The sequence below is a fragment of the Lasioglossum baleicum genome, chromosome 2 (assembly GCF_051020765.1).
Source record: "Lasioglossum baleicum chromosome 2, iyLasBale1, whole genome shotgun sequence".
Classification (NCBI taxonomy): Eukaryota; Metazoa; Arthropoda; class Insecta; order Hymenoptera; family Halictidae; genus Lasioglossum; species Lasioglossum baleicum.
The window spans coordinates 10,629,829-10,638,342 of NC_134930.1; positions in this window are offsets into that span (position 1 = coordinate 10,629,829).

The following is an 8,514-nucleotide window of genomic DNA, read 5'->3' on the forward strand; positions in this document are numbered from 1 at the left end:
TCAGGGAAATGCGTTCTGATTTCTCGATAATGCAAAGACGGGGGTTTTTATTAGTCAAAATCGCTAGATAAAAGATCAATCTAGTGCGCTGTTTGCTTCAAAAGTCGTTCTTTTACGTTTCCGAGCAATGATTTTGCAATATTCGGCTGCATGTTGCCCGTCGGAGAGGCTAGTACGCCGGCGTGACTGCAGCGCCATCTAACGGGCAACATGCGACGGGCAACATGCAGCCGAATATTGCAAAATCATTGCTCGGAAACGTAAAAGAACGACTTTTGAAGCAAACAGCGCACTAGATTGATCTTTTATCTAGCGATTTTGACTAATAAAAACCCCCGTCTTTGCATTATCGAGAAATCAGAACGCATTTCCCTGATCCTAGCAATTCTCGCGTACGTATACGTGGTCTAGCGGTGTGTGAGTGTACTCTAGCGGTGTGTGAGTGTTCACGCGCGACCGTCATCTGCTAGGAGACGGCCCCCTTAAAGACTGCCAGCCTTACGGGAGTTGGCGGGACTCGAATTTTTCGGTGTTCTCTTACGCCCTCTAGGATATATTCTGACTGGAGTGAGAAACAGGAGGCCAACGACGGCATTTCGTCGGTGCAGAAGACACTGTATTGGTATCGTGTTAGCAACGCGCCCGCGCGCTACACTCACCAGCGTACCTTTACTATATCCGTGTGCGCTGCTTGTGCGAGCCACAATCTATTTTTAGAACTTGCCATGTTGCCATGCTTTACGGCTTACGGAAACGAAACTGAAATTCGACTGTCGAGCCGTCGAGCGTATGAATCGCAATCTGGAGCTAGCCTTCGGGTCCCCGTGCAGCGAGGATTTTTTTTTTATTTTTATTTTTCATTACTTTTTTAATTACATTTTTTAACCTTCCAAAAAATTAAAAATGTTAAAACTATGTTCAAAATATGTATTCATTTTAAATAGAAACGTTTTGTTACTGTCATAATTGCATTAATAAAAATTGGTATATGATCGAGAATAGGTTGATGGTATTTATTTGGACTGATTGGAGAATACGAAAATGCAGGAAGTATTTTTTAGTTTATGAAACAATTTGTAGATTTATTAGTTGTCAAACAAATAATAAAATAAATTGTATAATATATATAAATTGATTTTATACTAGCATACACAAGTTTATTTGATCTTCTGTCTTCCTATAATAAAAAAACACAGTCATAACTATAATTATAATAGAATTTCATAAAATATTGAGGTTATTGCAAACTCATCTTTTTTCGCGATGATGCTCTAATTTTATTGCTTCTCTCGAATGTCCATTTCCTTCCGAGACAGTGCGTTTCTAAGTGTAAATAAAAAATGTTGATATAAAATGTATCATAATTAAACTACAATTATTCTAATAACGTAGAATGTAGTACATATTAAGTTTTAATTACCAGGATTTTCTTCTTCGACGTTAAGCACCCTTTACTGCTTCTCGTAATTTACGTATATGGACATTAGGGTGGACCTTATTTTTCGACCATGAAATTTTTTTGTCCCGTAAACCAGAATTGTAACAAATGTTGAGAAAATGATCTGGAAAAATTTTGGGGCCGATTGGATCATGGGAAAATGAGGCGCAGCAAATTTGAAAATTTTGAATTTTTTAAATCTTTACATAAATAGACGTTATGATATATCGTTGAATTTGTCTTTTTTCTCTTTAAGAATCCGTATGTAGCATAAACAGTTGTTGATAGAAAAAACATCCGTGACTTTGAAAACTTGAAATAATTACTTTGAAAAAAAATTTTTTCTCTGATACTATATCCACCTCCTTATATACTACAACTTTTGTTTGAAGAGTTTTTTTATATATACATAACTGACAGAGATATTAAGGGGCGTAATTTGCATTATTCGGAAGCATACAACTGCGCATATGTATAGCTATTTTCATAGCTACATGCTGCCGAATAATGCAAATTACGCCTCGTAAACAAAAAAATAGGACTTTTGAGGCAGATAGCGCCCTAGATCGATGTTTTATCTAGCGTTTTTGACTAGTGAAAAACCCCGTGTTTGTATTATCGAGAAATGAGTAAATGAATATTTTGCAATCCTGGAAGTCTCTCTACTCCCTTATAAATAAATTCATTAATATGCTCCAATCTACAAAAGAAAAACAGTTATAATATCGGAAAAAGAAGTTATTATGAATAATAAGTAGTCTGACTGAAACATAGACTGAAGGTGGTCAATGATACCGCTGAACGGGGCGTTAAACTAATGGAGGATCATAATAAAATTTTATATAGAAACAAAGAGGAGAAATAATATATACTATACAAACTGTGATGGAATATCGACAGCAGTATCCTGACGCCACAAAACAGATTTGTCAAAGGATTTTTAAATATTTTTTAATATAGAGAGAAACACCTGATCAATCCCTACATGCGATTAATTGCATTTTTAAGAGGTATTGAAGACAGCTTATTAACTGAGAGTTATTAAATTTTTCATTTTCCTCAGAGTCAGTAAGTTCTTTATTTTTCTCGGAGTCATTAAGTTTTCCATTTTTCTTGAAGTTATTCTATTTTTCATTTTCCTCAGTGTCGTCAAGTTTTTTCATATAGTCCAGTCGGCAGGTCGAAAAAGGCGTCTACCTGGAAAGTATTCCGAACTTAATGAAATTTTGACACGTCATTTAGGGGTACTCTGGGGTGTCGAATCTCAGTTTTCGACCTCGAGGACCCTGTGCTAACTTGGGGAGGGGGAAAAAACCACTACTTTTATTACCTTGTTTTGGTTTTTCGCCTATCGGGCTCGAGTCGGGTACGCGATACATCAGACACATCGGGAAGCTTATGACTAGACTGCGGATTTTATGCATGTATGACAAAAATGTACACGTTCAATTTAAAGCAGTGGACATGTTAAAAATATTTAAGGACATCAACGTATTAGTTTCAGCTTAATAGGATAATTAAAAGAAGAATACAATTTATATTTGGCTCATGTGCCGTGCAATCAATGCAAACATTTTTTATTTTGCATAAAGATCCGCAGTGTACTCATGACTCACCTTTGTCGGGCGGCTTCTAAAACAATAGAACAAGATCGCGCGAACGAGTTATCGCGATACCCGAGAATCAACTGTGCGTTCTTATGAAATAGATAATAATAATAATGGTACGTATTTCTTTCATAACTTGTCCATAATGTGATTTTTATATAAGTACATTAGGTATATTCGGCAGACATGTGCATGATCGTTATTTGTATTAAAATTTGAAATAATGCACGTTTCACGTGAAAAAATTATAAGAAAATATTTACAACGTGGTATGTAATAAGTTATGATAACTTTTCAGTGGGTGATGTTTTTATTAACTGTTAAGTAACCTACTTAACTATCATTAATCTTACACAAATTCTTAAAAGATAATATATAGTATACAATATAAAATAAAATAGAAATTAACTTAAAATAAAATCATATAAAATAAAAAACTAGAGGGTTATTGTTGCTCGCTCGCTTCGCTCGCTCGCGAGTAGGGTTGTTTTTGCTCGCTCGCTTTGCTCGCTCGCGGATAGGACTGCTCTTGCGAAAGGGTTAGTGGTACGCATGGCTAGTAGTACCTATAGCTATTAATGTTTTTTTTTATTTGGTGTGTGACTCTCCACGAGCCACACAAAGAACTTCCCGATTCGTTAGTTGCAGTATATTATTATCATTATTAAGTGTACGTTTTAAGAAGATTATACGTTTTCAGGGAAATTCAATAGTTTTCTACTTATCAAAATGTTTGCTATATGGCGTCACATTAAACCAACATCGTATGCTCGTTGCTCGCTTGGTTCCTTGTTATAGCATACTAATGTTGCAAAATAAATTGTCTTAATTAGTTTTTCGCAAACGATACAACTCCTCATTATCCGGGTTTGCAGTAGTGATCTTGGTTTTCTTCGATACTGTTAATTTAAATTGTCCCAAAATATATAAACTGCGCTCAATTTTGAAACTCTGCTCAGTGCTACATACAATATTTGTAAAGTTCGCCTTTCTGATTTTTTAAAATCCAAACATACTTTCTCGTATGTTTGTCCCTGACTTTTATGAATCGTAATCGCTTCAGCAGGAACCACTGGAAATTGACTACGTGTGATTTGATATTTTTCCTCACTCGACATATTTACTTGATTCGATATTTTTATTATTGGTGTAAAATTTTGATCAATATTTGCATTTTTCATATAATCACGATAACGAGTTCTTACTTTCACTCCTACTCTGGCCAATTGAAAATGTAACCACAATATAGACGGAATTTTAGTATTTTCTTGAAAAGTAATAAATTTTAATATTCCGCATGTGTGTGCTCCATTAACCAATCCGTTTTCAACATCAATGTTATTAATAATTATCATATAGTTTATATTAATTTTCAATTTAATCTCAGTTAATAATTCGTTTTGAACTGATTGTTTTTTTAAAGATTGTAATATAAATTTTTTTTTGTACTTTCATCGATATTCTTTGAAAATGTATTCTCGCGAGTAGAGATGATTAACTCACTCTTGCATTGGGATAATTTTCGATTATTGTAAGCGGAAACATCATCGTAAGGTACAAAAAAAAAATTTTAAAAAATTTTTTTTTTTAAATTTTAAGGAAATCGAAAAAAATTTTTTTGTGTAATTACGTTTGTTTCTTCGGTGGAAACTTTCCGTTCTCTCGTATAAATTGCATTGTTGAATGAACTTCTTTCGAAAAAACTAAAATAACTAAAAAACTACTTGACCAAAATGGACCAAAATCTAATCAGCTCTAAGTTACAGCGGGGCATATCGATTGCATCATTCATCATCCTGATCGCGTTGTTACTTTTTCTGAAAACGTTAACGAAAAATTTGATTACATAGAAACGGCCATACGCGCGCGCACGCACGCACGCACGCACGCACGCACCCACCCACACACACACACACACACACACACACACACACACGAACATTTTGCTGAAAATAGTCTAAAATGACTGCAATGACCATGAAACGTGAAGATCTGCTAAAAAATCGATTTTCGATTTCCGGGGTCATTACAATAACTTCCCTATAAAATCGGGAAGTTAATTATATAGAGCCTATAGATAATACAGAATAAAATATAAACACGAAATATAATACGTATAATGTTTATATTTATATTTCGTTTTTAATTATTGCCATACTTTACCATATTGTAATCTTCTAGGTATATTGTATAACTTCCGTAAAGACATTTTAATGATATTATCGATACATATCTAAGTTCATTCGGAGAAAATTCGTTAAAAAGCTAGAAATATTGTCTTTTAAGTTTTTCACGTGAAACGTGCATTATTCAAGCTTTAATACAAATAAAGAGCAGGCACGCGTTTGGCGAATATACCTAATGTAGTTATAAAAAAACCAAGTATATTAAAAATCACGTTATAAGTAAAGAAAGAAAACCATTATTACCATTATCTATGTCATAAGAACGCAGAGTATTTGAATCTCGGATAACGCAATAACTCGTCCGCCCGAACTTGTTCGATTCTTTTCGTACCCGCCCGACGAATTCGAAGTCGAATCGAAGGGCCGCCGCCGGACTTTCTGCGACCCGACCCGATTCGAACCCGAACATCGAGCGGCCCGCACATCCCTAAATTATTTATAATTATAAATATATTATATTAAATGACCTATATTATAATAACCTATATTAGGTAATTATTATCACACTTTAAATAAGTAAATATGGCTCAAATTATGCCGTATTTAGGCTCATTTTAATTAGAAGGATCTCACAAATACGTTGGTAATTCCGTAAAAAAGATTGAAAAATAAAAAACTTTCCTATATGCATTGATGTAATCGGTACGCAGCCTTTTGAACTGTGTCGGCTGCCTCGTACCTCAGTCCCTCTTTGTCGTTTACGAGCTGTCGTAAAAAAAGTTCTGGTACATATGTTGATAGTCTAAAAATATGATCAATGCTATTTTTCAATTTCTCTAAAAAACCTGCATTTGTCGAATTTTTGCGTGTTTTTCACTTTGTGTAATTAACATTTTGAACCAAAAAATCGGGAAAAAGTCTCAAATATCAATTTCAATTAAATGCAATTATATGATTAAATTAATGCAAGTAAATGGGGAAAATGGACCGAAAATTGAATGGCACAACGGCTGTTTAAATAACTCGAAGGACTATCTCGTCCGGCTAGGCCCTTCATTCCAAATTGTAATATTCCAATATTCCAATATCATTTTAAATATATTCAAGTACTATTTAAAACTATTAATGAGTTTTAACAACAAAATATTTTAAATAGAAAACTAAATTTTGACATATAAGATAAGATTATAGCAAGCTTGCTATAAATGTCGAAAACTCGAGTCTGGCCAGAGACATTCAATTTTCAGGAAACACTATTCTATGATGACGAACGGAGAAAAGGGAAGTGAAGCTCGGGGGCTTCGGTCGCCGTGGAGTGGAGTGAAACATTGTAACATGATACGGGTCGGGTCGGGTATATCGGTGTGAGACTACTAATCAAACAACAAAGCTTAATTATTTATCATTACTTTTTTATAGGATTTTCCTTAACATATTTGGTGAATTTTGTTTCTTTTTATGAAAATGGTACCAAAATTATATAATTCCGATGATATTTGCTTATGCAATGAGCGACGGTACGCAAGTTTCCGACACAAAGAAGGACAGCGTCGGGAAAAAAAGAGACGCGGAGAGTCCTTATTCTTTTAAGATTTCGACTTCGACTTCGTCTGCTAGCTCTTCGTCTCGTCGCACAATGTACTCATAAATGAATCATGTTTCAGGAAGTGGTTCAGTTCAGAATGAAATAAAATAATGTTACACGCACTTTTTAAATAGCGTCATATATGGTGCAAGAAATATTCGTATAGAGTCAAATAGAATTATTTTTTTAGATATCTTCGTACGAAATACTGCCTCTAAATAACATTGTATGGATAGGAGCCGTCGAAAATTAGTTTAATTAGTTAATACTTTTATCTTGTTACTACCTCTACTTTAATAATTGCAGTCAATAATGCTGTCGAGCATTACAAGTATGGGATAAATAAGTAAAAAAATTAATTTTCTGTTTCCTACTAAGGATCTTAATAAGAACGATTGAATTTTGTCATTACACAACATAACAAAATATTTTTTAAGAATCATTATTTTATATATAACGCAATAATGTTCAAATTATTTTTAAATTCCAATACATTTGTAGAATATTACGTAGTAATTACTTTCATTTTTCCTACATCTATAAACTATCGATTATATTGTAAACAATTATTACAATGGTGATAATAAGGAAAATAAGAATGCAATAAGAGAATTATATATAGTATTATAAGGCAATTACAGAATAGGTAATGTCAGCATTCTACTATATCATTCTTCTTCAACTTGACGAATATCTCGTCGATTGTGGAACTTTTACCGCTGTGGTATATCAGATCACTGTAACTTTCCCGTTATCCCCGCGCCCACTCGCGCCCACTTACCGGTCCCGCGGAATAACACAGGGGCTGGCAGTCTTTAATAGTATCTCGTCGGTGCCTATACCTCGTCTGTGCTAACACCCCGTTACCATTCAGTGTCAACACCCAATGTTACCGATGAAACACAATTTTGGAGCATTTATTAGCACGAATAAAAAATTTTATACTCCATTCGCATTACGTGTATTTAATATGATTCTTAAATTGTAAAATTTTATTTTTTACGCCTTCCTTCATTTCGATATACAAAATTTTGTGAACAAAAATTTAAAGACACTCTAAGGGGGACGATGGCTATTTCAGTGTTGTGCTGTACGATTTGAAATTTTTTGTGAATTTTTTTTTTTTAATTTCGTCAAGATCGGTCTACGTTGCAATGAGCTACAAACGTTTAAGGGTGGTAAAAATTGCAGATTTTCACGATTTTCGGCCTCTAACTGCAATAAATCTAAGGATTCTTACATCTTTTAATGCCTGTCGTTTTTCCAGCATCAACCGATTTCGATGAAACTTTCACAGTGCATATAATTGACACAGATCTACAAAATGTGTTGTACCATTTAATATCATTATTGTAATTATTGTAATTAGAGACTCGCTATTAATATTAAATTGTCAATGTTAATTATTATTAATTATTATTATTAATAAATGCTGTTACCATTTGAAACCATCTCTCAATTTTTGCTACAAAAAAGGTCATTCATTGGGTTTTATTATATTATTGTGCAAACCATAGGCACCGACGAGATACTATTAATAGTATCTCGTCGGTGCACAGGGGCTGGCAGTCTTTAATAGTATCTCGTCGGTGGCCCGGTTACCGGGCTCGCGGAATAACACAGGGGCTGGCAGTCTTTAATAATATCTCGTCGGTGTCCTGGCCAATGATGATGTACGATCTGATCCAGTCTAAAGATGATGTAGGATCTGATCCATGCTAAAGATGATGTAGGATCTTGTCCATGCTAAAGATGATG